Consider the following 27,533-nt stretch of genomic DNA (forward strand, 5'->3'; position numbering starts at 1 on the left):
ATAGACAGATCGATAGATATTTATTTCAATGAAATAATTTCTTCATAAAACTAATTGTTTTTGGCTAGGAATTTCTGTATTGTAATAATTTAGGAAAAAAGATTACTTGTCCTAACCAAAAGCAGCAATTCTGCCTATTACAATACTGAGAATTGATCGAGGGCATGCCTTAACCCCAGGGAGATGAGCACTGTTTAACTGAAGCCAATAAGTCCTCGTTAGTATAGTGGTCAGTATCCCCGCCTGTCACGCGGGAGACCGGGGTTCAATTCCCCGACGGGGAGGAGATTCCTTTTATTCACACAATTAAATAAAATGATGTATTTTCTAACATTGTAAAATATATCTGTCATTATCCTTGCCTATTCCGATTGAGAAAAAAGGTTGAATTCACTGATGGCCAAAATGCTTACTGATGTGTTAACTGAAATTCAGAATATGCTCTGAATATTTCAGCATGCACAGGCGTACCATCAAAACCAATTTACGTCTACAATCTGTTGGAAAATGAGATGAAGCAGTGGTGAATCCTAGGCCGCTGTTCCACTCGATTGGCACGATTTACAAGTAGAATGACTGCTTTTGGTTAGTAGTGACCCCTGGTGGCTAATAGTTATAAGCTGCAAATGGTAAAGTGAGCTGATTATATATATATATATATATAAATATATATATTGATGAATAGAAAGATAGCTAGATAGACAGATCGATAGATATTTATTTCAATGAAATAATTTCTTCATAAAACTAATTGTTTTTGGCTAGGAATTTCTGTATTGTAATAATTTAGGAAAAAAGATTACTTGTCCTAACCAAAAGCAGCAATTCTGCCTATTACAATACTGAGAATTGATCGAGGGCATGCCTTAACCCCAGGGAGATGAGCACTGTTTAACTGAAGCCAATAAGTCCTCGTTAGTATAGTGGTCAGTATCCCCGCCTGTCACGCGGGAGACCGGGGTTCAATTCCCCGACGGGGAGGAGATTCCTTTTATTCACACAATTAAATAAAATGATGTACTTTCTAACATTGTAAAATATATCTGTCATTATCCTTGCCTATTCCGATTGAGAAAAAAGGTTGAATTCACTGATGGCCAAAATGCTTACTGATGTGTTAACTGAAATTCAGAATATGCTCTGAATATTTCAGCATGCACAGGCGTACCATCAAAACCAATTTACGTCTACAATCTGTTGGAAAATGAGATGAAGCAGTGGTGAATCCTAGGCCGCTGTTCCACTCGATTGGCACGATTTACAAGTAGAATGACTGCTTTTGGTTAGTAGTGATCCCTGGTGGCTAATAGTTATAAGCTGCAAATGGTAAAGTGAGCTGATTATATATATATATATATATAAATATATATATTGATGAATAGAAAGATAGCTAGATAGACAGATCGATAGATATTTATTTCAATGAAATAATTTCTTCATAAAACTAATTGTTTTTGGCTAGGAATTTCTGTATTGTAATAATTTAGGAAAAAAGATTACTTGTCCTAACCAAAAGCAGCAATTCTGCCTATTACAATACTGAGAATTGATCGAGGGCATGCCTTAACCCCAGGGAGATGAGCACTGTTTAACTGAAGCCAATAAGTCCTCGTTAGTATAGTGGTCAGTATCCCCGCCTGTCACGCGGGAGACCGGGGTTCAATTCCCCGACGGGGAGGAGATTCCTTTTATTCACACAATTAAATAAAATGATGTATTTTCTAACATTGTAAAATATATCTGTCATTATCCTTGCCTATTCCGATTGAGAAAAAAGGTTGAATTCACTGATGGCCAAAATGCTTACTGATGTGTTAACTGAAATTCAGAATATGCTCTGAATATTTCAGCATGCACAGGCGTACCATCAAAACCAATTTACGTCTACAATCTGTTGGAAAATGAGATGAAGCAGTGGTGAATCCTAGGCCGCTGTTCCACTCGATTGGCACGATTTACAAGTAGAATGACTGCTTTTGGTTAGTAGTGACCCCTGGTGGCTAATAGTTATAAGCTGCAAATGGTAAAGTGAGCTGATTATATATATATATATATATAAATATATATATTGATGAATAGAAAGATAGCTAGATAGACAGATCGATAGATATTTATTTCAATGAAATAATTTCTTCATAAAACTAATTGTTTTTGGCTAGGAATTTCTGTATTGTAATAATTTAGGAAAAAAGATTACTTGTCCTAACCAAAAGCAGCAATTCTGCCTATTACAATACTGAGAATTGATCGAGGGCATGCCTTAACCCCAGGGAGATGAGCACTGTTTAACTGAAGCCAATAAGTCCTCGTTAGTATAGTGGTCAGTATCCCCGCCTGTCACGCGGGAGACCGGGGTTCAATTCCCCGACGGGGAGGAGATTCCTTTTATTCACACAATTAAATAAAATGATGTACTTTCTAACATTGTAAAATATATCTGTCATTATCCTTGCCTATTCCGATTGAGAAAAAAGGTTGAATTCACTGATGGCCAAAATGCTTACTGATGTGTTAACTGAAATTCAGAATATGCTCTGAATATTTCAGCATGCACAGGCGTACCATCAAAACCAATTTACGTCTACAATCTGTTGGAAAATGAGATGAAGCAGTGGTGAATCCTAGGCCGCTGTTCCACTCGATTGGCACGATTTACAAGTAGAATGACTGCTTTTGGTTAGTAGTGATCCCTGGTGGCTAATAGTTATAAGCTGCAAATGGTAAAGTGAGCTGATTATATATATATATATATAAATATATATATTGATGAATAGAAAGATAGCTAGATAGACAGATCGATAGATATTTATTTCAATGAAATAATTTCTTCATAAAACTAATTGTTTTTGGCTAGGAATTTCTGTATTGTAATAATTTAGGAAAAAAGATTACTTGTCCTAACCAAAAGCAGCAATTCTGCCTATTACAATACTGAGAATTGATCGAGGGCATGCCTTAACCCCAGGGAGATGAGCACTGTTTAACTGAAGCCAATAAGTCCTCGTTAGTATAGTGGTCAGTATCCCCGCCTGTCACGCGGGAGACCGGGGTTCAATTCCCCGATGGGGAGGAGATTCCTTTTATTCACACAATTAAATAAAATGATGTACTTTCTAACATTGTAAAATATATCTGTCATTATCCTTGCCTATTCCGATTGAGAAAAAAGGTTGAATTCACTGATGGCCAAAATGCTTACTGATGTGTTAACTGAAATTCAGAATATGCTCTGAATATTTCAGCATGCACAGGCGTACCATCATAACCAATTTACGTCTACAATCTGTTGGAAAATGAGATGAAGCAGTGGTGAATCCTAGGCCGCTGTTCCACTCGATTGGCACGATTTACAAGTAGAATGACTGCTTTTGGTTAGTAGTGACCCCTGGTGGCTAATAGTTATAAGCTGCAAATGGTAAAGTGAGCTGATTATATATATATATATATATATATAAATATATATATTGATGAATAGAAAGATAGCTAGATAGACAGATCGATAGATATTTATTTCAATGAAATAATTTCTTCATAAAACTAATTGTTTTTGGCTAGGAATTTCTGTATTGTAATAATTTAGGAAAAAAGATTACTTGTCCTAACCAAAAGCAGCAATTCTGCCTATTACAATACTGAGAATTGATCGAGGGCATGCCTTAACCCCAGGGAGATGAGCACTGTTTAACTGAAGCCAATAAGTCCTCGTTAGTATAGTGGTCAGTATCCCCGCCTGTCACGCGGGAGACCGGGGTTCAATTCCCCGACGGGGAGGAGATTCCTTTTATTCACACAATTAAATAAAATGATGTACTTTCTAACATTGTAAAATATATCTGTCATTATCCTTGCCTATTCCGATTGAGAAAAAAGGTTGAATTCACTGATGGCCAAAATGCTTACTGATGTGTTAACTGAAATTCAGAATATGCTCTGAATATTTCAGCATGCACAGGCGTACCATCAAAACCAATTTACGTCTACAATCTGTTGGAAAATGAGATGAAGCAGTGGTGAATCCTAGGCCGCTGTTCCACTCGATTGGCACGATTTACAAGTAGAATGACTGCTTTTGGTTAGTAGTGACCCCTGGTGGCTAATAGTTATAAGCTGCAAATGGTAAAGTGAGCTGATTATATATATATATATATATATATATATATAAATATATATATTGATGAATAGAAAGATAGCTAGATAGACAGATCGATAGATATTTATTTCAATGAAATAATTTCTTCATAAAACTAATTGTTTTTGGCTAGGAATTTCTGTATTGTAATAATTTAGGAAAAAAGATTACTTGTCCTAACCAAAAGCAGCAATTCTGCCTAATACAATACTGAGAATTGATCGAGGGCATGCCTTAACCCCAGGGAGATGAGCACTGTTTAACTGAAGCCAATAAGTCCTCGTTAGTATAGTGGTCAGTATCCCCGCCTGTCACGCGGGAGACCGGGGTTCAATTCCCCGACGGGGAGGAGATTCCTTTTATTCACACAATTAAATAAAATGATGTACTTTCTAACATTGTAAAATATATCTGTCATTATCCTTGCCTATTCCGATTGAGAAAAAAGGTTGAATTCACTGATGGCCAAAATGCTTACTGATGTGTTAACTGAAATTCAGAATATGCTCTGAATATTTCAGCATGCACAGGCGTACCATCAAAACCAATTTACGTCTACAATCTGTTGGAAAATGAGATGAAGCAGTGGTGAATCCTAGGCCGCTGTTCCACTCGATTGGCACGATTTACAAGTAGAATGACTGCTTTTGGTTAGTAGTGACCCCTGGTGGCTAATAGTTATAAGCTGCAAATGGTAAAGTGAGCTGATTATATATATATATATATATATAAATATATATATTGATGAATAGAAAGATAGCTAGATAGACAGATCGATAGATATTTATTTCAATGAAATAATTTCTTCATAAAACTAATTGTTTTTGGCTAGGAATTTCTGTATTGTAATAATTTAGGAAAAAAGATTACTTGTCCTAACCAAAAGCAGCAATTCTGCCTATTACAATACTGAGAATTGATCGAGGGCATGCCTTAACCCCAGGGAGATGAGCACTGTTTAACTGAAGCCAATAAGTCCTCGTTAGTATAGTGGTCAGTATCCCCGCCTGTCACGCGGGAGACCGGGGTTCAATTCCCCGACGGGGAGGAGATTCCTTTTATTCACACAATTAAATAAAATGATGTACTTTCTAACATTGTAAAATATATCTGTCATTATCCTTGCCTATTCCGATTGAGAAAAAAGGTTGAATTCACTGATGGCCAAAATGCTTACTGATGTGTTAACTGAAATTCAGAATATGCTCTGAATATTTCAGCATGCACAGGCGTACCATCAAAACCAATTTACGTCTACAATCTGTTGGAAAATGAGATGAAGCAGTGGTGAATCCTAGGCCGCTGTTCCACTCGATTGGCACGATTTACAAGTAGAATGACTGCTTTTGGTTAGTAGTGACCCCTGGTGGCTAATAGTTATAAGCTGCAAATGGTAAAGTGAGCTGATTATATATATATATATATATATATATATATATATAAATATATATATTGATGAATAGAAAGATAGCTAGATAGACAGATCGATAGATATTTATTTCAATGAAATAATTTCTTCATAAAACTAATTGTTTTTGGCTAGGAATTTCTGTATTGTAATAATTTAGGAAAAAAGATTATTTGTCCTAACCAAAAGCAGCAATTCTGCCTATTACTTAGATAGATAGCTAGATAGACAGATCGATAGATATTTATTTCAATGAAATAATTTCTTCATAAAACTAATTGTTTTTGGCTAGGAATTTCTGTATTGTAATAATTTAGGAAAAAAGATTACTTGTCCTAACCAAAAGCAGCAATTCTGCCTATTACAATACTGAGAATTGATCGAGGGCATGCCTTAACCCCAGGGAGATGAGCACTGTTTAACTGAAGCCAATAAGTCCTCGTTAGTATAGTGGTCAGTATCCCCGCCTGTCACGCGGGAGACCGGGGTTCAATTCCCCGACGGGGAGGAGATTCCTTTTATTCACACAATTAAATAAAATGATGTACTTTCTAACATTGTAAAATATATCTGTCATTATCCTTGCCTATTCCGATTGAGAAAAAAGGTTGAATTCACTGATGGCCAAAATGCTTACTGATGTGTTAACTGAAATTCAGAATATGCTCTGAATATTTCAGCATGCACAGGCGTACCATCATAACCAATTTACGTCTACAATCTGTTGGAAAATGAGATGAAGCAGTGGTGAATCCTAGGCCGCTGTTCCACTCGATTGGCACGATTTACAAGTAGAATGACTGCTTTTGGTTAGTAGTGACCCCTGGTGGCTAATAGTTATAAGCTGCAAATGGTAAAGTGAGCTGATTATATATATATATATATATATATAAATATATATATTGATGAATAGAAAGATAGCTAGATAGACAGATCGATAGATATTTATTTCAATGAAATAATTTCTTCATAAAACTAATTGTTTTTGGCTAGGAATTTCTGTATTGTAATAATTTAGGAAAAAAGATTACTTGTCCTAACCAAAAGCAGCAATTCTGCCTATTACAATACTGAGAATTGATCGAGGGCATGCCTTAACCCCAGGGAGATGAGCACTGTTTAACTGAAGCCAATAAGTCCTCGTTAGTATAGTGGTCAGTATCCCCGCCTGTCACGCGGGAGACCGGGGTTCAATTCCCCGACGGGGAGGAGATTCCTTTTATTCACACAATTAAATAAAATGATGTACTTTCTAACATTGTAAAATATATCTGTCATTATCCTTGCCTATTCCGATTGAGAAAAAAGGTTGAATTCACTGATGGCCAAAATGCTTACTGATGTGTTAACTGAAATTCAGAATATGCTCTGAATATTTCAGCATGCACAGGCGTACCATCAAAACCAATTTACGTCTACAATCTGTTGGAAAATGAGATGAAGCAGTGGTGAATCCTAGGCCGCTGTTCCACTCGATTGGCACGATTTACAAGTAGAATGACTGCTTTTGGTTAGTAGTGACCCCTGGTGGCTAATAGTTATAAGCTGCAAATGGTAAAGTGAGCTGATTATATATATATATATATATATATATATAAATATATATATTGATGAATAGAAAGATAGCTAGATAGACAGATCGATAGATATTTATTTCAATGAAATAATTTCTTCATAAAACTAATTGTTTTTGGCTAGGAATTTCTGTATTGTAATAATTTAGGAAAAAAGATTACTTGTCCTAACCAAAAGCAGCAATTCTGCCTATTACTTAGATAGATAGCTAGATAGACAGATCGATAGATATTTATTTCAATGAAATAATTTCTTCATAAAACTAATTGTTTTTGGCTAGGAATTTCTGTATTGTAATAATTTAGGAAAAAAGATTACTTGTCCTAACCAAAAGCAGCAATTCTGCCTATTACAATACTGAGAATTGATCGAGGGCATGCCTTAACCCCAGGGAGATGAGCACTGTTTAACTGAAGCCAATAAGTCCTCGTTAGTATAGTGGTCAGTATCCCCGCCTGTCACGCGGGAGACCGGGGTTCAATTCCCCGACGGGGAGGAGATTCCTTTTATTCACACAATTAAATAAAATGATGTACTTTCTAACATTGTAAAATATATCTGTCATTATCCTTGCCTATTCCGATTGAGAAAAAAGGTTGAATTCACTGATGGCCAAAATGCTTACTGATGTGTTAACTGAAATTCAGAATATGCTCTGAATATTTCAGCATGCACAGGCGTACCATCAAAACCAATTTACGTCTACAATCTGTTGGAAAATGAGATGAAGCAGTGGTGAATCCTAGGCCGCTGTTCCACTCGATTGGCACGATTTACAAGTAGAATGACTGCTTTTGGTTAGTAGTGACCCCTGGTGGCTAATAGTTATAAGCTGCAAATGGTAAAGTGAGCTGATTATATATATATATATATATAAATATATATATTGATGAATAGAAAGATAGCTAGATAGACAGATCGATAGATATTTATTTCAATGAAATAATTTCTTCATAAAACTAATTGTTTTTGGCTAGGAATTTCTGTATTGTAATAATTTAGGAAAAAAGATTACTTGTCCTAACCAAAAGCAGCAATTCTGCCTATTACAATACTGAGAATTGATCGAGGGCATGCCTTAACCCCAGGGAGATGAGCACTGTTTAACTGAAGCCAATAAGTCCTCGTTAGTATAGTGGTCAGTATCCCCGCCTGTCACGCGGGAGACCGGGGTTCAATTCCCCGACGGGGAGGAGATTCCTTTTATTCACACAATTAAATAAAATGATGTACTTTCTAACATTGTAAAATATATCTGTCATTATCCTTGCCTATTCCGATTGAGAAAAAAGGTTGAATTCACTGATGGCCAAAATGCTTACTGATGTGTTAACTGAAATTCAGAATATGCTCTGAATATTTCAGCATGCACAGGCGTACCATCATAACCAATTTACGTCTACAATCTGTTGGAAAATGAGATGAAGCAGTGGTGAATCCTAGGCCGCTGTTCCACTCGATTGGCACGATTTACAAGTAGAATGACTGCTTTTGGTTAGTAGTGACCCCTGGTGGCTAATAGTTATAAGCTGCAAATGGTAAAGTGAGCTGATTATATATATATATATATATATATAAATATATATATTGATGAATAGAAAGATAGCTAGATAGACAGATCGATAGATATTTATTTCAATGAAATAATTTCTTCATAAAACTAATTGTTTTTGGCTAGGAATTTCTGTATTGTAATAATTTAGGAAAAAAGATTACTTGTCCTAACCAAAAGCAGCAATTCTGCCTATTACAATACTGAGAATTGATCGAGGGCATGCCTTAACCCCAGGGAGATGAGCACTGTTTAACTGAAGCCAATAAGTCCTCGTTAGTATAGTGGTCAGTATCCCCGCCTGTCACGCGGGAGACCGGGGTTCAATTCCCCGACGGGGAGGAGATTCCTTTTATTCACACAATTAAATAAAATGATGTACTTTCTAACATTGTAAAATATATCTGTCATTATCCTTGCCTATTCCGATTGAGAAAAAAGGTTGAATTCACTGATGGCCAAAATGCTTACTGATGTGTTAACTGAAATTCAGAATATGCTCTGAATATTTCAGCATGCACAGGCGTACCATCAAAACCAATTTACGTCTACAATCTGTTGGAAAATGAGATGAAGCAGTGGTGAATCCTAGGCCGCTGTTCCACTCGATTGGCACGATTTACAAGTAGAATGACTGCTTTTGGTTAGTAGTGACCCCTGGTGGCTAATAGTTATAAGCTGCAAATGGTAAAGTGAGCTGATTATATATATATATATATATAAATATATATATTGATGAATAGAAAGATAGCTAGATAGACAGATCGATAGATATTTATTTCAATGAAATAATTTCTTCATAAAACTAATTGTTTTTGGCTAGGAATTTCTGTATTGTAATAATTTAGGAAAAAAGATTACTTGTCCTAACCAAAAGCAGCAATTCTGCCTATTACAATACTGAGAATTGATCGAGGGCATGCCTTAACCCCAGGGAGATGAGCACTGTTTAACTGAAGCCAATAAGTCCTCGTTAGTATAGTGGTCAGTATCCCCGCCTGTCACGCGGGAGACCGGGGTTCAATTCCCCGACGGGGAGGAGATTCCTTTTATTCACACAATTAAATAAAATGATGTACTTTCTAACATTGTAAAATATATCTGTCATTATCCTTGCCTATTCCGATTGAGAAAAAAGGTTGAATTCACTGATGGCCAAAATGCTTACTGATGTGTTAACTGAAATTCAGAATATGCTCTGAATATTTCAGCATGCACAGGCGTACCATCATAACCAATTTACGTCTACAATCTGTTGGAAAATGAGATGAAGCAGTGGTGAATCCTAGGCCGCTGTTCCACTCGATTGGCACGATTTACAAGTAGAATGACTGCTTTTGGTTAGTAGTGACCCCTGGTGGCTAATAGTTATAAGCTGCAAATGGTAAAGTGAGCTGATTATATATATATATATATATATATAAATATATATATTGATGAATAGAAAGATAGCTAGATAGACAGATCGATAGATATTTATTTCAATGAAATAATTTCTTCATAAAACTAATTGTTTTTGGCTAGGAATTTCTGTATTGTAATAATTTAGGAAAAAAGATTACTTGTCCTAACCAAAAGCAGCAATTCTGCCTATTACAATACTGAGAATTGATCGAGGGCATGCCTTAACCCCAGGGAGATGAGCACTGTTTAACTGAAGCCAATAAGTCCTCGTTAGTATAGTGGTCAGTATCCCCGCCTGTCACGCGGGAGACCGGGGTTCAATTCCCCGACGGGGAGGAGATTCCTTTTATTCACACAATTAAATAAAATGATGTACTTTCTAACATTGTAAAATATATCTGTCATTATCCTTGCCTATTCCGATTGAGAAAAAAGGTTGAATTCACTGATGGCCAAAATGCTTACTGATGTGTTAACTGAAATTCAGAATATGCTCTGAATATTTCAGCATGCACAGGCGTACCATCAAAACCAATTTACGTCTACAATCTGTTGGAAAATGAGATGAAGCAGTGGTGAATCCTAGGCCGCTGTTCCACTCGATTGGCACGATTTACAAGTAGAATGACTGCTTTTGGTTAGTAGTGATCCCTGGTGGCTAATAGTTATAAGCTGCAAATGGTAAAGTGAGCTGATTATATATATATATATATATAAATATATATATTGATGAATAGAAAGATAGCTAGATAGACAGATCGATAGATATTTATTTCAATGAAATAATTTCTTCATAAAACTAATTGTTTTTGGCTAGGAATTTCTGTATTGTAATAATTTAGGAAAAAAGATTACTTGTCCTAACCAAAAGCAGCAATTCTGCCTATTACAATACTGAGAATTGATCGAGGGCATGCCTTAACTCCAGGGAGATGAGCACTGTTTAACTGAAGCCAATAAGTCCTCGTTAGTATAGTGGTCAGTATCCCCGCCTGTCACGCGGGAGACCGGGGTTCAATTCCCCGACGGGGAGGAGATTCCTTTTATTCACACAATTAAATAAAATGATGTACTTTCTAACATTGTAAAATATATCTGTCATTATCCTTGCCTATTCCGATTGAGAAAAAAGGTTGAATTCACTGATGGCCAAAATGCTTACTGATGTGTTAACTGAAATTCAGAATATGCTCTGAATATTTCAGCATGCACAGGCGTACCATCAAAACCAATTTACGTCTACAATCTGTTGGAAAATGAGATGAAGCAGTGGTGAATCCTAGGCCGCTGTTCCACTCGATTGGCACGATTTACAAGTAGAATGACTGCTTTTGGTTAGTAGTGACCCCTGGTGGCTAATAGTTATAAGCTGCAAATGGTAAAGTGAGCTGATTATATATATATATATATATATAAATATATATATTGATGAATAGAAAGATAGCTAGATAGACAGATCGATAGATATTTATTTCAATGAAATAATTTCTTCATAAAACTAATTGTTTTTGGCTAGGAATTTCTGTATTGTAATAATTTAGGAAAAAAGATTACTTGTCCTAACCAAAAGCAGCAATTCTGCCTATTACAATACTGAGAATTGATCGAGGGCATGCCTTAACCCCAGGGAGATGAGCACTGTTTAACTGAAGCCAATAAGTCCTCGTTAGTATAGTGGTCAGTATCCCCGCCTGTCACGCGGCAGACCGGGGTTCAATTCCCCGACGGGGAGGAGATTCCTTTTATTCACACAATTAAATAAAATGATGTACTTTCTAACATTGTAAAATATATGTCATTATCCTTGCCTATTCCGATTGAGAAAAAAGGTTGAATTCACTGATGGCCAAAATGCTTACTGATGTGTTAACTGAAATTCAGAATATGCTCTGAATATTTCAGCATGCACAGGCGTACCATCAAAACCAATTTACGTCTACAATCTGTTGGAAAATGAGATGAAGCAGTGGTGAATCCTAGGCCGCTGTTCCACTCGATTGGCACGATTTACAAGTAGAATGACTGCTTTTGGTTAGTAGTGATCCCTGGTGGCTAATAGTTATAAGCTGCAAATGGTAAAGTGAGCTGATTATATATATATATATATATATAAATATATATATTGATGAATAGAAAGATAGCTAGATAGACAGATCGATAGATATTTATTTCAATGAAATAATTTCTTCATAAAACTAATTGTTTTTGGCTAGGAATTTCTGTATTGTAATAATTTAGGAAAAAAGATTACTTGTCCTAACCAAAAGCAGCAATTCTGCCTATTACAATACTGAGAATTGATCGAGGGCATGCCTTAACCCCAGGGAGATGAGCACTGTTTAACTGAAGCCAATAAGTCCTCGTTAGTATAGTGGTCAGTATCCCCGCCTGTCACGCGGGAGACCGGGGTTCAATTCCCCGACGGGGAGGAGATTCCTTTTATTCACACAATTAAATAAAATGATGTACTTTCTAACATTGTAAAATATATCTGTCATTATCCTTGCCTATTCCGATTGAGAAAAAAGGTTGAATTCACTGATGGCCAAAATGCTTACTGATGTGTTAACTGAAATTCAGAATATGCTCTGAATATTTCAGCATGCACAGGCGTACCATCAAAACCAATTTACGTCTACAATCTGTTGGAAAATGAGATGAAGCAGTGGTGAATCCTAGGCCGCTGTTCCACTCGATTGGCACGATTTACAAGTAGAATGACTGCTTTTGGTTAGTAGTGATCCCTGGTGGCTAATAGTTATAAGCTGCAAATGGTAAAGTGAGCTGATTATATATATATATATATATAAATATATATATTGATGAATAGAAAGATAGCTAGATAGACAGATCGATAGATATTTATTTCAATGAAATAATTTCTTCATAAAACTAATTGTTTTTGGCTAGGAATTTCTGTATTGTAATAATTTAGGAAAAAAGATTACTTGTCCTAACCAAAAGCAGCAATTCTGCCTATTACAATACTGAGAATTGATCGAGGGCATGCCTTAACCCCAGGGAGATGAGCACTGTTTAACTGAAGCCAATAAGTCCTCGTTAGTATAGTGGTCAGTATCCCCGCCTGTCACGCGGGAGACCGGGGTTCAATTCCCCGATGGGGAGGAGATTCCTTTTATTCACACAATTAAATAAAATGATGTACTTTCTAACATTGTAAAATATATCTGTCATTATCCTTGCCTATTCCGATTGAGAAAAAAGGTTGAATTCACTGATGGCCAAAATGCTTACTGATGTGTTAACTGAAATTCAGAATATGCTCTGAATATTTCAGCATGCACAGGCGTACCATCAAAACCAATTTACGTCTACAATCTGTTGGAAAATGAGATGAAGCAGTGGTGAATCCTAGGCCGCTGTTCCACTCGATTGGCACGATTTACAAGTAGAATGACTGCTTTTGGTTAGTAGTGATCCCTGGTGGCTAATAGTTATAAGCTGCAAATGGTAAAGTGAGCTGATTATATATATATATATATATATATATAAATATATATATTGATGAATAGAAAGATAGCTAGATAGACAGATCGATAGATATTTATTTCAATGAAATAATTTCTTCATAAAACTAATTGTTTTTGGCTAGGAATTTCTGTATTGTAATAATTTAGGAAAAAAGATTACTTGTCCTAACCAAAAGCAGCAATTCTGCCTATTACTTAGATAGATAGCTAGATAGACAGATCGATAGATATTTATTTCAATGAAATAATTTCTTCATAAAACTAATTGTTTTTGGCTAGGAATTTCTGTATTGTAATAATTTAGGAAAAAAGATTACTTGTCCTAACCAAAAGCAGCAATTCTGCCTATTACAATACTGAGAATTGATCGAGGGCATGCCTTAACCCCAGGGAGATGAGCACTGTTTAACTGAAGCCAATAAGTCCTCGTTAGTATAGTGGTCAGTATCCCCGCCTGTCACGCGGGAGACCGGGGTTCAATTCCCCGACGGGGAGGAGATTCCTTTTATTCACACAATTAAATAAAATGATGTACTTTCTAACATTGTAAAATATATCTGTCATTATCCTTGCCTATTCCGATTGAGAAAAAAGGTTGAATTCACTGATGGCCAAAATGCTTACTGATGTGTTAACTGAAATTCAGAATATGCTCTGAATATTTCAGCATGCACAGGCGTACCATCAAAACCAATTTACGTCTACAATCTGTTGGAAAATGAGATGAAGCAGTGGTGAATCCTAGGCCGCTGTTCCACTCGATTGGCACGATTTACAAGTAGAATGACTGCTTTTGGTTAGTAGTGACCCCTGGTGGCTAATAGTTATAAGCTGCAAATGGTAAAGTGAGCTGATTATATATATATATATATATAAATATATATATTGATGAATAGAAAGATAGCTAGATAGACAGATCGATAGATATTTATTTCAATGAAATAATTTCTTCATAAAACTAATTGTTTTTGGCTAGGAATTTCTGTATTGTAATAATTTAGGAAAAAAGATTACTTGTCCTAACCAAAAGCAGCAATTCTGCCTATTACAATACTGAGAATTGATCGAGGGCATGCCTTAACCCCAGGGAGATGAGCACTGTTTAACTGAAGCCAATAAGTCCTCGTTAGTATAGTGGTCAGTATCCCCGCCTGTCACGCGGGAGACCGGGGTTCAATTCCCCGACGGGGAGGAGATTCCTTTTATTCACACAATTAAATAAAATGATGTACTTTCTAACATTGTAAAATATATCTGTCATTATCCTTGCCTATTCCGATTGAGAAAAAAGGTTGAATTCACTGATGGCCAAAATGCTTACTGATGTGTTAACTGAAATTCAGAATATGCTCTGAATATTTCAGCATGCACAGGCGTACCATCAAAACCAATTTACGTCTACAATCTGTTGGAAAATGAGATGAAGCAGTGGTGAATCCTAGGCCGCTGTTCCACTCGATTGGCACGATTTACAAGTAGAATGACTGCTTTTGGTTAGTAGTGACCCCTGGTGGCTAATAGTTATAAGCTGCAAATGGTAAAGTGAGCTGATTATATATATATATATATATAAATATATATATTGATGAATAGAAAGATAGCTAGATAGACAGATCGATAGATATTTATTTCAATGAAATAATTTCTTCATAAAACTAATTGTTTTTGGCTAGGAATTTCTGTATTGTAATAATTTAGGAAAAAAGATTACTTGTCCTAACCAAAAGCAGCAATTCTGCCTATTACAATACTGAGAATTGATCGAGGGCATGCCTTAACCCCAGGGAGATGAGCACTGTTTAACTGAAGCCAATAAGTCCTCGTTAGTATAGTGGTCAGTATCCCCGCCTGTCACGCGGGAGACCGGGGTTCAATTCCCCGACGGGGAGGAGATTCCTTTTATTCACACAATTAAATAAAATGATGTACTTTCTAACATTGTAAAATATATCTGTCATTATCCTTGCCTATTCCGATTGAGAAAAAAGGTTGAATTCACTGATGGCCAAAATGCTTACTGATGTGTTAACTGAAATTCAGAATATGCTCTGAATATTTCAGCATGCACAGGCGTACCATCAAAACCAATTTACGTCTACAATCTGTTGGAAAATGAGATGAAGCAGTGGTGAATCCTAGGCCGCTGTTCCACTCGATTGGCACGATTTACAAGTAGAATGACTGCTTTTGGTTAGTAGTGACCCCTGGTGGCTAATAGTTATAAGCTGCAAATGGTAAAGTGAGCTGATTATATATATATATATATATAAATATATATATTGATGAATAGAAAGATAGCTAGATAGACAGATCGATAGATATTTATTTCAATGAAATAATTTCTTCATAAAACTAATTGTTTTTGGCTAGGAATTTCTGTATTGTAATAATTTAGGAAAAAAGATTACTTGTCCTAACCAAAAGCAGCAATTCTGCCTATTACAATACTGAGAATTGATCGAGGGCATGCCTTAACCCCAGGGAGATGAGCACTGTTTAACTGAAGCCAATAAGTCCTCGTTAGTATAGTGGTCAGTATCCCCGCCTGTCACGCGGGAGACCGGGGTTCAATTCCCCGACGGGGAGGAGATTCCTTTTATTCACACAATTAAATAAAATGATGTACTTTCTAACATTGTAAAATATATCTGTCATTATCCTTGCCTATTCCGATTGAGAAAAAAGGTTGAATTCACTGATGGCCAAAATGCTTACTGATGTGTTAACTGAAATTCAGAATATGCTCTGAATATTTCAGCATGCACAGGCGTACCATCAAAACCAATTTACGTCTACAATCTGTTGGAAAATGAGATGAAGCAGTGGTGAATCCTAGGCCGCTGTTCCACTCGATTGGCACGATTTACAAGTAGAATGACTGCTTTTGGTTAGTAGTGATCCCTGGTGGCTAATAGTTATAAGCTGCAAATGGTAAAGTGAGCTGATTATATATATATATATATATAAATATATATATTGATGAATAGAAAGATAGCTAGATAGACAGATCGATAGATATTTATTTCAATGAAATAATTTCTTCATAAAACTAATTGTTTTTGGCTAGGAATTTCTGTATTGTAATAATTTAGGAAAAAAGATTACTTGTCCTAACCAAAAGCAGCAATTCTGCCTATTACAATACTGAGAATTGATCGAGGGCATGCCTTAACTCCAGGGAGATGAGCACTGTTTAACTGAAGCCAATAAGTCCTCGTTAGTATAGTGGTCAGTATCCCCGCCTGTCACGCGGGAGACCGGGGTTCAATTCCCCGACGGGGAGGAGATTCCTTTTATTCACACAATTAAATAAAATGATGTACTTTCTAACATTGTAAAATATATCTGTCATTATCCTTGCCTATTCCGATTGAGAAAAAAGGTTGAATTCACTGATGGCCAAAATGCTTACTGATGTGTTAACTGAAATTCAGAATATGCTCTGAATATTTCAGCATGCACAGGCGTACCATCAAAACCAATTTACGTCTACAATCTGTTGGAAAATGAGATGAAGCAGTGGTGAATCCTAGGCCGCTGTTCCACTCGATTGGCACGATTTACAAGTAGAATGACTGCTTTTGGTTAGTAGTGATCCCTGGTGGCTAATAGTTATAAGCTGCAAATGGTAAAGTGAGCTGATTATATATATTGATGAATAGAAAGATAGCTAGATAGACAGATCGATAGATATTTATTTCAATGAAATAATTTCTTCATAAAACTAATTGTTTTTGGCTAGGAATTTCTGTATTGTAATAATTTAGGAAAAAAGATTACTTGTCCTAACCAAAAGCAGCAATTCTGCCTATTACAATACTGAGAATTGATCGAGGGCATGCCTTAACCCCAGGGAGATGAGCACTGTTTAACTGAAGCCAATAAGTCCTCGTTAGTATAGTGGTCAGTATCCCCGCCTGTCACGCGGGAGACCGGGGTTCAATTCCCCGATGGGGAGGAGATTCCTTTTATTCACACAATTAAATAAAATGATGTACTTTCTAACATTGTAAAATATATCTGTCATTATCCTTGCCTATTCCGATTGAGAAAAAAGGTTGAATTCACTGATGGCCAAAATGCTTACTGATGTGTTAACTGAAATTCAGAATATGCTCTGAATATTTCAGCATGCACAGGCGTACCATCAAAACCAATTTACGTCTACAATCTGTTGGAAAATGAGATGAAGCAGTGGTGAATCCTAGGCCGCTGTTCCACTCGATTGGCACGATTTACAAGTAGAATGACTGCTTTTGGTTAGCAGTGATCCCTGGTGGCTAATAGTTATAAGCTGCAAATGGTAAAGTGAGCTGATTATATATATATATATATATATATATAAATATATATATTGATGAATAGAAAGATAGCTAGATAGACAGATCGATAGATATTTATTTCAATGAAATAATTTCTTCATAAAACTAATTGTTTTTGGCTAGGAATTTCTGTATTGTAATAATTTAGGAAAAAAGATTACTTGTCCTAACCAAAAGCAGCAATTCTGCCTATTACAATACTGAGAATTGATCGAGGGCATGCCTTAACCCCAGGGAGATGAGCACTGTTTAACTGAAGCCAATAAGTCCTCGTTAGTATAGTGGTCAGTATCCCCGCCTGTCACGCGGGAGACCGGGGTTCAATTCCCCGACGGGGAGGAGATTCCTTTTATTCACACAATTAAATAAAATGATGTACTTTCTAACATTGTAAAATATATCTGTCATTATCCTTGCCTATTCCGATTGAGAAAAAAGGTTGAATTCACTGATGGCCAAAATGCTTACTGATGTGTTAACTGAAATTCAGAATATGCTCTGAATATTTCAGCATGCACAGGCGTACCATCAAAACCAATTTACGTCTACAATCTGTTGGAAAATGAGATGAAGCAGTGGTGAATCCTAGGCCGCTGTTCCACTCGATTGGCACGATTTACAAGTAGAATGACTGCTTTTGGTTAGTAGTGATCCCTGGTGGCTAATAGTTATAAGCTGCAAATGGTAAAGTGAGCTGATTATATATATATATATATATAAATATATATATTGATGAATAGAAAGATAGCTAGATAGACAGATCGATAGATATTTATTTCAATGAAATAATTTCTTCATAAAACTAATTGTTTTTGGCTAGGAATTTCTGTATTGTAATAATTTAGGAAAAAAGATTACTTGTCCTAACCAAAAGCAGCAATTCTGCCTATTACAATACTGAGAATTGATCGAGGGCATGCCTTAACTCCAGGGAGATGAGCACTGTTTAACTGAAGCCAATAAGTCCTCGTTAGTATAGTGGTCAGTATCCCCGCCTGTCACGCGGGAGACCGGGGTTCAATTCCCCGACGGGGAGGAGATTCCTTTTATTCACACAATTAAATAAAATGATGTACTTTCTAACATTGTAAAATATATCTGTCATTATCCTTGCCTATTCCGATTGAGAAAAAAGGTTGAATTCACTGATGGCCAAAATGCTTACTGATGTGTTAACTGAAATTCAGAATATGCTCTGAATATTTCAGCATGCACAGGCGTACCATCAAAACCAATTTACGTCTACAATCTGTTGGAAAATGAGATGAAGCAGTGGTGAATGCTAGGCCGCTGTTCCACTCGATTGGCACGATTTACAAGTAGAATGACTGCTTTTGGTTAGTAGTGATCCCTGGTGGCTAATAGTTATAAGCTGCAAATGGTAAAGTGAGCTGATTATATATATTGATGAATAGAAAGATAGCTAGATAGACAGATCGATAGATATTTATTTCAATGAAATAATTTCTTCATAAAACTAATTGTTTTTGGCTAGGAATTTCTGTATTGTAATAATTTAGGAAAAAAGATTACTTGTCCTAACCAAAAGCAGCAATTCTGCCTATTACAATACTGAGAATTGATCGAGGGCATGCCTTAACCCCAGGGAGATGAGCACTGTTTAACTGAAGCCAATAAGTCCTCGTTAGTATAGTGGTCAGTATCCCCGCCTGTCACGCGGGAGACCGGGGTTCAATTCCCCGATGGGGAGGAGATTCCTTTTATTCACACAATTAAATAAAATGATGTACTTTCTAACATTGTAAAATATATCTGTCATTATCCTTGCCTATTCCGATTGAGAAAAAAGGTTGAATTCACTGATGGCCAAAATGCTTACTGATGTGTTAACTGAAATTCAGAATATGCTCTGAATATTTCAGCATGCACAGGCGTACCATCAAAACCAATTTACGTCTACAATCTGTTGGAAAATGAGATGAAGCAGTGGTGAATCCTAGGCCGCTGTTCCACTCGATTGGCACGATTTACAAGTAGAATGACTGCTTTTGGTTAGTAGTGATCCCTGGTGGCTAATAGTTATAAGCTGCAAATGGTAAAGTGAGCTGATTATATATATATATATATATATATATAAATATATATATTGATGAATAGAAAGATAGCTAGATAGACAGATCGATAGATATTTATTTCAATGAAATAATTTCTTCATAAAACTAATTGTTTTTGGCTAGGAATTTCTGTATTGTAATAATTTAGGAAAAAAGATTACTTGTCCTAACCAAAAGCAGCAATTCTGCCTATTACAATACTGAGAATTGATCGAGGGCATGCCTTAACCCCAGGGAGATGAGCACTGTTTAACTGAAGCCAATAAGTCCTCGTTAGTATAGTGGTCAGTATCCCCGCCTGTCACGCGGGAGACCGGGGTTCAATTCCCCGACGGGGAGGAGATTCCTTTTATTCACACAATTAAATAAAATGATGTACTTTCTAACATTGTAAAATATATCTGTCATTATCCTTGCCTATTCCGATTGAGAAAAAAGGTTGAATTCACTGATGGCCAAAATGCTTACTGATGTGTTAACTGAAATTCAGAATATGCTCTGAATATTTCAGCATGCACAGGCGTACCATCAAAACCAATTTACGTCTACAATCTGTTGGAAAATGAGATGAAGCAGTGGTGAATCCTAGGCCGCTGTTCCACTCGATTGGCACGATTTACAAGTAGAATGACTGCTTTTGGTTAGTAGTGACCCCTGGTGGCTAATAGTTATAAGCTGCAAATGGTAAAGTGAGCTGATTATATATATATATATTTATATAAATATATATATTGATGAATAGAAAGATAGCTAGATAGACAGATCGATAGATATTTATTTCAATGAAATAATTTCTTCATAAAACTAATTGTTTTTGGCTAGGAATTTCTGTATTGTAATAATTTAGGAAAAAAGATTACTTGTCCTAACCAAAAGCAGCAATTCTGCCTATTACAATACTGAGAATTGATCGAGGGCATGCCTTAACCCCAGGGAGATGAGCACTGTTTAACTGAAGCCAATAAGTCCTCGTTAGTATAGTGGTCAGTATCCCCGCCTGTCACGCGGGAGACCGGGGTTCAATTCCCCGACGGGGAGGAGATTCCTTTTATTCACACAATTAAATAAAATGATGTACTTTCTAACATTGTAAAATATATCTGTCATTATCCTTGCCTATTCCGATTGAGAAAAAAGGTTGAATTCACTGATGGCCAAAATGCTTACTGATGTGTTAACTGAAATTCAGAATATGCTCTGAATATTTCAGCATGCACAGGCGTACCATCAAAACCAATTTACGTCTACAATCTGTTGGAAAATGAGATGAAGCAGTGGTGAATCCTAGGCCGCTGTTCCACTCGATTGGCACGATTTACAAGTAGAATGACTGCTTTTGGTTAGTAGTGATCCCTGGTGGCTAATAGTTATAAGCTGCAAATGGTAAAGTGAGCTGATTATATATATATATATATATATATATAAATATATATATTGATGAATAGAAAGATAGCTAGATAGACAGATCGATAGATATTTATTTCAATGAAATAATTTCTTCATAAAACTAATTGTTTTTGGCTAGGAATTTCTGTATTGTAATAATTTAGGAAAAAAGATTACTTGTCCTAACCAAAAGCAGCAATTCTGCCTATTACAATACTGAGAATTGATCGAGGGCATGCCTTAACCCCAGGGAGATGAGCACTGTTTAACTGAAGCCAATAAGTCCTCGTTAGTATAGTGGTCAGTATCCCCGCCTGTCACGCGGGAGACCGGGGTTCAATTCCCCGACGGGGAGGAGATTCCTTTTATTCACACAATTAAATAAAATGATGTACTTTCTAACATTGTAAAATATATCTGTCATTATCCTTGCCTATTCCGATTGAGAAAAAAGGTTGAATTCACTGATGGCCAAAATGCTTACTGATGTGTTAACTGAAATTCAGAATATGCTCTGAATATTTCAGCATGCACAGGCGTACCATCAAAACCAATTTACGTCTACAATCTGTTGGAAAATGAGATGAAGCAGTGGTGAATCCTAGGCCGCTGTTCCACTCGATTGGCACGATTTACAAGTAGAATGACTGCTTTTGGTTAGTAGTGACCCCTGGTGGCTAATAGTTATAAGCTGCAAATGGTAAAGTGAGCTGATTATATATATATATATTTATATAAATATATATATTGATGAATAGAAAGATAGCTAGATAGACAGATCGATAGATATTTATTTCAATGAAATAATTTCTTCATAAAACTAATTGTTTTTGGCTAGGAATTTCTGTATTGTAATAATTTAGGAAAAAAGATTACTTGTCCTAACCAAAAGCAGCAATTCTGCCTATTACAATACTGAGAATTGATCGAGGGCATGCCTTAACCCCAGGGAGATGAGCACTGTTTAACTGAAGCCAATAAGTCCTCGTTAGTATAGTGGTCAGTATCCCCGCCTGTCACGCGGGAGACTGGGGTTCAATTCCCCGACGGGGAGGAGATTCCTTTTATTCACACAATTAAATAAAATGATGTACTTTCTAACATTGTAAAATATATCTGTCATTATCCTTGCCTATTCCGATTGAGAAAAAAGGTTGAATTCACTGATGGCCAAAATGCTTACTGATGTGTTAACTGAAATTCAGAATATGCTCTGAATATTTCAGCATGCACAGGCGTACCATCAAAACCAATTTACGTCTACAATCTGTTGGAAAATGAGATGAAGCAGTGGTGAATCCTAGGCCGCTGTTCCACTCGATTGGCACGATTTACAAGTAGAATGACTGCTTTTGGTTAGTAGTGACCCCTGGTGGCTAATAGTTATAAGCTGCAAATGGTAAAGTGAGCTGATTATATATATATATATTTATATAAATATATATATTGATGAATAGAAAGATAGCTAGATAGACAGATCAATAGATATTTATTTCAATGAAATAATTTCTTCATAAAACTAATTGTTTTTGGCTAGGAATTTCTGTATTGTAATAATTTAGGAAAAAAGATTACTTGTCCTAACCAAAAGCAGCAATTCTGCCTATTACAATACTGAGAATTGATCAAGGGCATGCCTTAACCCCAGGGAGATGAGCACTGTTTAACTGAAGCCAATAAGTCCTCGTTAGTATAGTGGTCAGTATCCCCGCCTGTCACGCGGGAGACCGGGGTTCAATTCCCCGACGGGGAGGAGATTCCTTTTATTCACACAATTAAATAAAATGATGTACTTTCTAACATTGTAAAATATATCTGTCATTATCCTTGCCTATTCCGATTGAGAAAAAAGGTTGAATTCACTGATGTCCAAAATGCTTACTGATGTGTTAACTGAAATTCAGAATATGCTCTGAATATTTCAGCATGCACAGGCGTACCATCAAAACCAATTTACGTCTACAATCTGTTGGAAAATGAGATGAAGCAGTGGTGAATCCTAGGCCGCTGTTCCACTCGATTGGCACGATTTACAAGTAGAATGACTGCTTTTGGTTAGTAGTGATCCCTGGTGGCTAATAGTTATAAGCTGCAAATGGTAAAGTGAGCTGATTATATATATATATATATATATATAAATATATATATTGATGAATAGAAAGATAGCTAGATAGACAGATCGATAGATATTTATTTCAATGAAATAATTTCTTCATAAAACTAATTGTTTTTGGCTAGGAATTTCTGTATTGTAATAATTTAGGAAAAAAGATTACTTGTCCTAACCAAAAGCAGCAATTCTGCCTATTACAATACTGAGAATTGATCGAGGGCATGCCTTAACCCCAGGGAGATGAGCACTGTTTAACTGAAGCCAATAAGTCCTCGTTAGTATAGTGGTCAGTATCCCCGCCTGTCACGCGGGAGACCGGGGTTCAATTCCCCGACGGGGAGGAGATTCCTTTTATTCACACAATTAAATAAAATGATGTACTTTCTAACATTGTAAAATATATCTGTCATTATCCTTGCCTATTCCGATTGAGAAAAAAGGTTGAATTCACTGATGGCCAAAATGCTTACTGATGTGTTAACTGAAATTCAGAATATGCTCTGAATATTTCAGCATGCACAGGCGTACCATCAAAACCAATTTACGTCTACAATCTGTTGGAAAATGAGATGAAGCAGTGGTGAATCCTAGGCCGCTGTTCCACTCGATTGGCACGATTTACAAGTAGAATGACTGCTTTTGGTTAGTAGTGATCCCTGGTGGCTAATAGTTATAAGCTGCAAATGGTAAAGTGAGCTGATTATATATATATATATATATATAAATATATATATTGATGAATAGAAAGATAGCTAGATAGACAGATCGATAGATATTTATTTCAATGAAATAATTTCTTCATAAAACTAATTGTTTTTGGCTAGGAATTTCTGTATTGTAATAATTTAGGAAAAAAGATTACTTGTCCTAACCAAAAGCAGCAATTCTGCCTATTACAATACTGAGAATTGATCGAGGGCATGCCTTAACCCCAGGGAGATGAGCACTGTTTAACTGAAGCCAATAAGTCCTCGTTAGTATAGTGGTCAGTATCCCCGCCTGTCACGCGGGAGACTGGGGTTCAATTCCCCGACTGGGAGGAGATTCCTTTTATTCACACAATTAAATAAAATGATGTACTTTCTAACATTGTAAAATATATCTGTCATTATCCTTGCCTATTCCGATTGAGAAAAAAGGTTGAATTCACTGATGGCCAAAATGCTTACTGATGTGTTAACTGAAATTCAGAATATGCTCTGAATATTTCAGCATGCACAGGCGTACCATCAAAACCAATTTACGTCTACAATCTGTTGGAAAATGAGATGAAGCAGTGGTGAATCCTAGGCCGCTGTTCCACTCGATTGGCACGATTTACAAGTAGAATGACTGCTTTTGGTTAGTAGTGATCCCTGGTGGCTAATAGTTATAAGCTGCAAATGGTAAAGTGAGATGATTATATATATATATATATATAAATATATATATTGATGAATAGAAAGATAGCTAGATAGACAGATCGATAGATATTTATTTCAATGAAATAATTTCTTCATAAAACTAATTGTTTTTGGCTAGGAATTTCTGTATTGTAATAATTTAGAAAAAAAGATTACTTGTCCTAACCAAAAGCAGCAATTCTGCCTATTACAATACTGAGAATTGATCGAGGGCATGCCTTAACCCCAGGGAGATGAGCACTGTTTAACTGAAGCCAATAAGTCCTCGTTAGTATAGTGGTCAGTATCCCCGCCTGTCACGCGGGAGACCGGGGTTCAATTCCCCGACGGGGAGGAGATTCCTTTTATTCACACAATTAAATAAAATGATGTACTTTCTAACATTGTAAAATATATCTGTCATTATCCTTGCCTATTCCGATTGAGAAAAAAGGTTGAATTCACTGATGGCCAAAATGCTTACTGATGTGTTAACTGAAATTCAGAATATGCTCTGAATATTTCAGCATGCACAGGCGTACCATCAAAACCAATTTACGTCTACAATCTGTTGGAAAATGAGATGAAGCAGTGGTGAATCCTAGGCCGCTGTTCCACTCGATTGGCACGATTTACAAGTAGAATGACTGCTTTTGGTTAGTAGTGATCCCTGGTGGCTAATAGTTATAAGCTGCAAATGGTAAAGTGAGCTGATTATATATATATATATATAAATATATATATTGATGAATAGAAAGATAGCTAGATAGACAGATCGATAGATATTTATTTCAATGAAATAATTTCTTCATAAAACTAATTGTTTTTGGCTAGGAATTTCTGTATTGTAATAATTTAGGAAAAAAGATTACTTGTCCTAACCAAAAGCAGCAATTCTGCCTATTACAATACTGAGAATTGATCGAGGGCATGCCTTAACCCCAGGGAGATGAGCACTGTTTAACTGAAGCCAATAAGTCCTCGTTAGTATAGTGGTCAGTATCCCCGCCTGTCACGCGGCAGACCGGGGTTCAATTCCCCGACGGGGAGGAGATTCCTTTTATTCACACAATTAAATAAAATGATGTACTTTCTAACATTGTAAAATATATCTGTCATTATCCTTGCCTATTCCGATTGAGAAAAAAGGTTGAATTCACTGATGGCCAAAATGCTTACTGATGTGTTAACTGAAATTCAGAATATGCTCTGAATATTTCAGCATGCACAGGCGTACCATCAAAACCAATTTACGTCTACAATCTGTTGGAAAATGAGATGAAGCAGTGGTGAATCCTAGGCCGCTGTTCCACTCGATTGGCACGATTTACAAGTAGAATGACTGCTTTTGGTTAGTAGTGATCCCTGGTGGCTAATAGTTATAAGCTGCAAATGGTAAAGTGAGCTGATTATATATATATATATATATATATAAATATATATATTGATGAATAGAAAGATAGCTAGATAGACAGATCGATAGATATTTATTTCAATGAAATAATTTCTTCATAAAACTAATTGTTTTTGGCTAGGAATTTCTGTATTGTAATAATTTAGGAAAAAAGATTACTTGTCCTAACCAAAAGCAGCAATTCTGCCTATTACAATACTGAGAATTGATCGAGGGCATGCCTTAACCCCAGGGAGATGAGCACTGTTTAACTGAAGCCAATAAGTCCTCGTTAGTATAGTGGTCAGTATCCCCGCCTGTCACGCGGGAGACCGGGGTTCAATTCCCCGACGGGGAGGAGATTCCTTTTATTCACACAATTAAATAAAATGATGTACTTTCTAACATTGTAAAATATATCTGTCATTATCCTTGCCTATTCCGATTGAGAAAAAAGGTTGAATTCACTGATGGCCAAAATGCTTACTGATGTGTTAACTGAAATTCAGAATATGCTCTGAATATTTCAGCATGCACAGGCGTACCATCAAAACCAATTTACGTCTACAATCTGTTGGAAAATGAGATGAAGCAGTGGTGAATCCTAGGCCGCTGTTCCACTCGATTGGCACGATTTACAAGTAGAATGACTGCTTTTGGTTAGTAGTGACCCCTGGTGGCTAATAGTTATAAGCTGCAAATGGTAAAGTGAGCTGATTATATATATATATATTTATATAAATATATATATTGATGAATAGAAAGATAGCTAGATAGACAGATCGATAGATATTTATTTCAATGAAATAATTTCTTCATAAAACTAATTGTTTTTGGCTAGGAATTTCTGTATTGTAATAATTTAGGAAAAAAGATTACTTGTCCTAACCAAAAGCAGCAATTCTGCCTATTACAATACTGAGAATTGATCGAGGGCATGCCTTAACCCCAGGGAGATGAGCACTGTTTAACTGAAGCCAATAAGTCCTCGTTAGTATAGTGGTCAGTATCCCCGCCTGTCACGCGGGAGACTGGGGTTCAATTCCCCGACGGGGAGGAGATTCCTTTTATTCACACAATTAAATAAAATGATGTACTTTCTAACATTGTAAAATATATCTGTCATTATCCTTGCCTATTCCGATTGAGAAAAAAGGTTGAATTCACTGATGGCCAAAATGCTTACTGATGTGTTAACTGAAATTCAGAATATGCTCTGAATATTTCAGCATGCACAGGCGTACCATCAAAACCAATTTACGTCTACAATCTGTTGGAAAATGAGATGAAGCAGTGGTGAATC

General features: G+C 36.2%; 30 non-coding genes across 30 annotated transcripts; all 30 read left to right on the top strand.

The window, feature by feature from the left end:
• The first annotated feature begins 212 nt into the window (after positions 1-212).
• Positions 213-284, top strand: TRNAD-GUC (transfer RNA aspartic acid (anticodon GUC)). Its single transcript has one exon. It is a non-coding gene; the product is annotated as a tRNA-Asp (tRNA).
• A 625-nt stretch (positions 285-909) lies between these two features.
• TRNAD-GUC (transfer RNA aspartic acid (anticodon GUC)) lies at positions 910-981 on the top strand. The gene has a single exon. It is a non-coding gene; the product is annotated as a tRNA-Asp (tRNA).
• Positions 982-1,606: 625 nt separating this feature from the next.
• Positions 1,607-1,678, top strand: TRNAD-GUC (transfer RNA aspartic acid (anticodon GUC)). Its single transcript has one exon. It is a non-coding gene; the product is annotated as a tRNA-Asp (tRNA).
• A 625-nt stretch (positions 1,679-2,303) lies between these two features.
• On the top strand, positions 2,304-2,375 carry TRNAD-GUC (transfer RNA aspartic acid (anticodon GUC)). The gene has a single exon. It is a non-coding gene; the product is annotated as a tRNA-Asp (tRNA).
• Positions 2,376-3,699: 1,324 nt separating this feature from the next.
• Positions 3,700-3,771, top strand: TRNAD-GUC (transfer RNA aspartic acid (anticodon GUC)). The gene has a single exon. It is a non-coding gene; the product is annotated as a tRNA-Asp (tRNA).
• A 635-nt stretch (positions 3,772-4,406) lies between these two features.
• TRNAD-GUC (transfer RNA aspartic acid (anticodon GUC)) lies at positions 4,407-4,478 on the top strand. Its single transcript has one exon. It is a non-coding gene; the product is annotated as a tRNA-Asp (tRNA).
• A 627-nt stretch (positions 4,479-5,105) lies between these two features.
• Positions 5,106-5,177, top strand: TRNAD-GUC (transfer RNA aspartic acid (anticodon GUC)). The gene has a single exon. It is a non-coding gene; the product is annotated as a tRNA-Asp (tRNA).
• A 796-nt stretch (positions 5,178-5,973) lies between these two features.
• TRNAD-GUC (transfer RNA aspartic acid (anticodon GUC)) lies at positions 5,974-6,045 on the top strand. Its single transcript has one exon. It is a non-coding gene; the product is annotated as a tRNA-Asp (tRNA).
• A 629-nt stretch (positions 6,046-6,674) lies between these two features.
• On the top strand, positions 6,675-6,746 carry TRNAD-GUC (transfer RNA aspartic acid (anticodon GUC)). The gene has a single exon. It is a non-coding gene; the product is annotated as a tRNA-Asp (tRNA).
• A 790-nt stretch (positions 6,747-7,536) lies between these two features.
• On the top strand, positions 7,537-7,608 carry TRNAD-GUC (transfer RNA aspartic acid (anticodon GUC)). Its single transcript has one exon. It is a non-coding gene; the product is annotated as a tRNA-Asp (tRNA).
• Positions 7,609-8,233: 625 nt separating this feature from the next.
• Positions 8,234-8,305, top strand: TRNAD-GUC (transfer RNA aspartic acid (anticodon GUC)). The gene has a single exon. It is a non-coding gene; the product is annotated as a tRNA-Asp (tRNA).
• A 629-nt stretch (positions 8,306-8,934) lies between these two features.
• TRNAD-GUC (transfer RNA aspartic acid (anticodon GUC)) lies at positions 8,935-9,006 on the top strand. The gene has a single exon. It is a non-coding gene; the product is annotated as a tRNA-Asp (tRNA).
• A 625-nt stretch (positions 9,007-9,631) lies between these two features.
• TRNAD-GUC (transfer RNA aspartic acid (anticodon GUC)) lies at positions 9,632-9,703 on the top strand. The gene has a single exon. It is a non-coding gene; the product is annotated as a tRNA-Asp (tRNA).
• A 629-nt stretch (positions 9,704-10,332) lies between these two features.
• Positions 10,333-10,404, top strand: TRNAD-GUC (transfer RNA aspartic acid (anticodon GUC)). The gene has a single exon. It is a non-coding gene; the product is annotated as a tRNA-Asp (tRNA).
• Positions 10,405-11,029: 625 nt separating this feature from the next.
• TRNAD-GUC (transfer RNA aspartic acid (anticodon GUC)) lies at positions 11,030-11,101 on the top strand. Its single transcript has one exon. It is a non-coding gene; the product is annotated as a tRNA-Asp (tRNA).
• A 1,324-nt stretch (positions 11,102-12,425) lies between these two features.
• On the top strand, positions 12,426-12,497 carry TRNAD-GUC (transfer RNA aspartic acid (anticodon GUC)). The gene has a single exon. It is a non-coding gene; the product is annotated as a tRNA-Asp (tRNA).
• A 1,485-nt stretch (positions 12,498-13,982) lies between these two features.
• TRNAD-GUC (transfer RNA aspartic acid (anticodon GUC)) lies at positions 13,983-14,054 on the top strand. Its single transcript has one exon. It is a non-coding gene; the product is annotated as a tRNA-Asp (tRNA).
• A 625-nt stretch (positions 14,055-14,679) lies between these two features.
• Positions 14,680-14,751, top strand: TRNAD-GUC (transfer RNA aspartic acid (anticodon GUC)). Its single transcript has one exon. It is a non-coding gene; the product is annotated as a tRNA-Asp (tRNA).
• A 625-nt stretch (positions 14,752-15,376) lies between these two features.
• Positions 15,377-15,448, top strand: TRNAD-GUC (transfer RNA aspartic acid (anticodon GUC)). The gene has a single exon. It is a non-coding gene; the product is annotated as a tRNA-Asp (tRNA).
• A 625-nt stretch (positions 15,449-16,073) lies between these two features.
• TRNAD-GUC (transfer RNA aspartic acid (anticodon GUC)) lies at positions 16,074-16,145 on the top strand. The gene has a single exon. It is a non-coding gene; the product is annotated as a tRNA-Asp (tRNA).
• A 625-nt stretch (positions 16,146-16,770) lies between these two features.
• Positions 16,771-16,842, top strand: TRNAD-GUC (transfer RNA aspartic acid (anticodon GUC)). Its single transcript has one exon. It is a non-coding gene; the product is annotated as a tRNA-Asp (tRNA).
• Positions 16,843-18,148: 1,306 nt separating this feature from the next.
• On the top strand, positions 18,149-18,220 carry TRNAD-GUC (transfer RNA aspartic acid (anticodon GUC)). The gene has a single exon. It is a non-coding gene; the product is annotated as a tRNA-Asp (tRNA).
• A 625-nt stretch (positions 18,221-18,845) lies between these two features.
• Positions 18,846-18,917, top strand: TRNAD-GUC (transfer RNA aspartic acid (anticodon GUC)). Its single transcript has one exon. It is a non-coding gene; the product is annotated as a tRNA-Asp (tRNA).
• Positions 18,918-20,223: 1,306 nt separating this feature from the next.
• TRNAD-GUC (transfer RNA aspartic acid (anticodon GUC)) lies at positions 20,224-20,295 on the top strand. Its single transcript has one exon. It is a non-coding gene; the product is annotated as a tRNA-Asp (tRNA).
• A 627-nt stretch (positions 20,296-20,922) lies between these two features.
• Positions 20,923-20,994, top strand: TRNAD-GUC (transfer RNA aspartic acid (anticodon GUC)). Its single transcript has one exon. It is a non-coding gene; the product is annotated as a tRNA-Asp (tRNA).
• A 631-nt stretch (positions 20,995-21,625) lies between these two features.
• TRNAD-GUC (transfer RNA aspartic acid (anticodon GUC)) lies at positions 21,626-21,697 on the top strand. The gene has a single exon. It is a non-coding gene; the product is annotated as a tRNA-Asp (tRNA).
• A 1,326-nt stretch (positions 21,698-23,023) lies between these two features.
• TRNAD-GUC (transfer RNA aspartic acid (anticodon GUC)) lies at positions 23,024-23,095 on the top strand. The gene has a single exon. It is a non-coding gene; the product is annotated as a tRNA-Asp (tRNA).
• A 629-nt stretch (positions 23,096-23,724) lies between these two features.
• TRNAD-GUC (transfer RNA aspartic acid (anticodon GUC)) lies at positions 23,725-23,796 on the top strand. Its single transcript has one exon. It is a non-coding gene; the product is annotated as a tRNA-Asp (tRNA).
• A 1,324-nt stretch (positions 23,797-25,120) lies between these two features.
• On the top strand, positions 25,121-25,192 carry TRNAD-GUC (transfer RNA aspartic acid (anticodon GUC)). The gene has a single exon. It is a non-coding gene; the product is annotated as a tRNA-Asp (tRNA).
• A 1,324-nt stretch (positions 25,193-26,516) lies between these two features.
• Positions 26,517-26,588, top strand: TRNAD-GUC (transfer RNA aspartic acid (anticodon GUC)). Its single transcript has one exon. It is a non-coding gene; the product is annotated as a tRNA-Asp (tRNA).
• Positions 26,589-27,533: the final 945 nt, after the last annotated feature.

This window comes from Lissotriton vulgaris, chromosome 1_1 (assembly GCF_964263255.1).
Source record: "Lissotriton vulgaris chromosome 1_1, aLisVul1.2, whole genome shotgun sequence".
NCBI classification, from domain to species: Eukaryota; Metazoa; Chordata; class Amphibia; order Caudata; family Salamandridae; genus Lissotriton; species Lissotriton vulgaris.